At 49.5% G+C, this 3,920-nt stretch overlaps 1 long non-coding RNA gene across 1 annotated transcript; it reads right to left on the reverse strand.

The window, feature by feature from the left end:
• Positions 1-362: 362 nt before the first annotated feature.
• LOC120879998 lies at positions 363-3,887 on the reverse strand. The gene is made up of 2 exons (XR_005724927.1): positions 3,680-3,887; positions 363-613 (listed from the first exon to the last, which is right to left on the reverse strand). It is a non-coding gene; the product is annotated as an uncharacterized LOC120879998 (long non-coding RNA).
• Between the last annotated feature and the right edge of the window lie 33 nt (positions 3,888-3,920).

The raw sequence follows: 3,920 nt of genomic DNA on the forward strand, positions 1-3,920 counted from the left end.
TGGCATCACAGTTGTGATGGCCAGAAAGCCCCCGGGGAGGGGGCTAATGTGTGGAGAAAGACAGATCCAAGTAATGGGGACACGAGAAGAATCTAAAGAAGAGGTACTGTGGCGGCCAGCTCTGGCTTCAGGGCCCCAGGTGTTTCTCAGCTGAGCATGGCTCCCAGCCCGGGGAGGTAGAGCACATCATCCATGTGGTTCACAGAGTGGAGCCTGGTGGGCAGACTGGGAGTCACCTCCCCGAGCCACACACTGCGTATCTATAAGAGAGTGTGGGCCAGGAGACCCACCTTGCTGCTTCCATAATCTGTGTGAATCCCTAATGCGGGAACATGGGATCCGAGGAATCTGAAGTTACTCTCGGTAGCATTTAGTGTCATCCTCAACTGAGCTTTAATGAGAGCCCATAATGACAAGAGTAATCAGGTCAGGATAATAGCTGGGAAAATAATAATCAACATCCTTTCCCATGCTTCCTTCTGTGCTCAGCTCAAGGCTTCCTTCATGGCTCAGGAAACTCCCCTGAGGTCAGGGGTTGAGTCCCACTGAGTCAGAGAGTCAGGTGGTCCTGGGTATTTTCAGCATTAGAGATGTGGTCCCACGGTGAAAGCGCCTGAGGAGAGTGGAGAGAGGGATATTATGAGATATGTCTAATAGGGCTTCGAGAAGGTTGAGCCCCTAAAGTTGGGCAGAATGAATTATGTTCTTAGTGGGGATGGGTAAGCTCTTAGAAAGAGAACAACTCCCTGACGCCCAGGTTTTGAATTCAAAGAAGAATTTAGTTGTTCAGTCATGTCCGACTCTTTGTGACCCTATGGACTGCAGCATGCCAGGCTTCCCTGTCCTTCACTATCTCCTTGAGTTTGCTCAAACTCATGTCCACTGAGTCAACAATGCGTCCAACCATCTCATTCTCTGCCCCCCACCTTCTCCTTCTGCCCTCAGTCTTTCCCAGCATCAGGGTCTTTCCCAAGCATCCTTATTTAAAAATGCATGTAAGTCCAGGAAGATACCAACCACCCTCTTCTAGCCAGATTCCAGGAGGAGGGTATCTGCCTAAGAACTTGAACAGACAGAAGATTTGGGCCCATCTCACTGAATTTGTAGAGAGGCACAGAAGTGTGGGTAGGGATTAGAAAGAGCTGAATTACTGTGCAAAAGAAAACTGGAAGAATCTGTAAGGAAACGGCCTGAAATCCAGCTCATATAGCAAAAACACTCATGGATCAGCAACACAATTCCTAAACTAACTTGACTTAAGAAAAAGAGAAGCTCAAAACTAGAGCCAACCTTGCTCCCAGAGGAATCTGGAATATTTTGAGGAGGGGCACTGGATTTGCTATAGGCCTTAGAATGAAGTTCTGAACCAATCTTAGCTAGCACCTAAGGAGCAGTGGACCTCAGCTGACAAACACCCATTGGGAATATGGCCTTAGGTGTCACACTCAAGCGCCTGACCTTTAATGAGGACAACCACCTCCAAAAGGAGGGTAACTGCAATTTACACTGTGCAATTTACTTCTCAGCAACTCAGCACAGTTCTCCCTGGCAGGGAAGGGGTTCTGTGGGGATCACTGAGCCAGGAAGTGGAGAAAGAGGGCGAGGTGAGTATTGCAGAGATTCATCTTGTCTGACCCTCCCATGCCTCAGTGCCATTTATATATGAGTCATAAATCAATCACTTGACCCCAGGATCTGAACACCTTTTCTCCTCCTTGTTTTAAAGTGATCAAAAGGAAGGAGGCTTGGTCCCCATCCTCAAAGGTTGAAGGAGGAAGCTCTTCAGTCTACTTTGAAAGAAATGATTCCTGACCTCGAGAAACTCCAAGCGGGGGACAAGGAGGAGGCATGCATACCGAGGACATACACGCAAAGCTGCCAGCAAACATAGTCTGAAGTTAATGAAGGGGGTTGGAATGGAGGCAGCAGTAGACAGTTGGTGTCCAGTATGAAATAGCTTGCTGGCCCTTAAAGTTCTGAGCTAGATTTGCAAGTCTTATTAGTAGGGGCAGAAGACAGTCCAGTACTGTACAAGCATTCACACGACTGCTCATCCACTGGCTTTTGGCAATTCTGGTTTCCTTCCTGGGTTTAACTGGAAAGGTCATCCAAGCATGCTCACCACACTTGCTTACTAGTGGGGGCCCAAAACAGCCCATCGCTGCCACGGCAGCACAGACGGCTGACACCAAGTGATTTTGTTTATAAAGCTTAAGATTTTCCATAGGGTCAAAGGGCATCCCAGAGTGAGGCCCCGGAAAGGTAGGTTCTGGAAGCCAAGTCAGCATCTGGGCCTCTGTTGATCCCTTCCTTAGAAGGGGCACCTGAATAGTCTCTTCCAGGGTACATTGTCATCCTGCTTATTTAACTTATATGCAGAGTACATCATGAGAAATGCTGGGCTGGATGAAGCACAAACTGGAATCAAGATTGCCAGGAAAAATATCAATAACCTCAGATATGCAGATGACACCACCCTTATGGCAGAAAGCAAAGAACTAAAGAGCCTCATGATAAAAGTGAAAGAGGAGAGTGAAAAAGTTGGCTTGAGGCTCAACATTCAGAAAACTAAGATTATGGCATCTGGTCTTTTCACTTCATGGCAAATAGATGGGGAGACAGTGGAAACAGTGACAGACTTTCTTTTCTTGAGCTCCAAAATCACTGCGGATGGTGACTGCAGCCATGAAATTAAAAGAGGCTTGCTCCTTGAAAGAAAAGTTATGACCAACCCAGGCAGCATATTAAAAAGCAGAGACATTAGTTTGCCAACAAAGGCCATCTAGTCAAGGCTGTGGTTTTCCCAGTGGTCATGTATGGATGTGATATTTGGACTATAAAGAAAGCTGAGCACAGAAGAATTGATGCTTTTGAACTGTGGTGTTGGAGAAGACTCTTGAGAGTCCCTTGGACTGCAAGGAGATCCAACCAGTCCACCCTAAAGAGATTGGTCCTGGGTGTTCATTGGAAGGACTGATGTTGAAGCTGAAACTCCAATTCTTTGGCAACCTGATGCGAAGAGCTGACTCTCTGGAAAAGACCCTGATGCTGGGAACGACTGAAGGCAGGAGAAGGGGACGACAGAGGATGAGATGTCTCGATGGCATCACCGACTTGACGGACATGAGTTTGAGTAAGCTCCTGGAGTTGGCGATGGACAGGGAGGCCTGGCGTGCTGCAGTCCATGGGGTTGCAAAGAGTTGGACACGACTGAGTGACCGAACTGAACTGAGGGTACAAAGTGACCACCATAATTTTGCACAACACTTCACAGTTTCCAAAGCTGTTTTACAAGAACAAGTTGAACGCCCATTTGATGCTCACAACCACTCCATAAGGCAAGAACCTTCTATACTTCAGGGATAAGGAAAATGAGGCTGGCAGCAACTATGAGGTTTAAGGTTACCTAGCAGAGGCTAGGCTGTCCTTCCCACCACGCCGCACTGGCCTCTCCTCACAGACTCTGGCTCGGACTTGAGGGCCCCAGAGCGTGAGGGGATCATTTGAGTGTGTCTATCAAAGGCCAGCTGTCATCTGCATTTCAGTTCTGCTCTGAACGGTTCAGGAGAAACACAAAGACGAGCATTCTGGGAGAAAGTGTCTGGGAAGGCTGCCTCCCTGGGCGCTCCAGCTCTCTGGAGGAGATGGAAACCCATCTCTTCTCTCTGAACTGGCTCACCTTTGCGGGACCGGGGAGTCGTTTGGAAGAGGAGAGCCTGGCTAGAGACCGCGGGCCGCTGTTGCGCGGCCTCCGGCCCTGCGGAGCCCTCAGGAGTCTGCGCCCTACAAGGGCTGCGCTTCCGGTGGTCGGGTAGTCACGCGTAGCGGCCACGTCAGCGTCGGGGAGAGCGGGCGGCCGCGACGAGGCTGGGAGAGCGGTGACGCTGGCGGGGGACGGGAGGGGGAGGGGAGGAGTAAGG

This window comes from Oryx dammah, unplaced genomic scaffold, assembly GCF_014754425.2.
Source record: "Oryx dammah isolate SB20612 unplaced genomic scaffold, SCBI_Odam_1.1 HiC_scaffold_21, whole genome shotgun sequence".
In the NCBI taxonomy this organism is placed as follows: Eukaryota; Metazoa; Chordata; class Mammalia; order Artiodactyla; family Bovidae; genus Oryx; species Oryx dammah.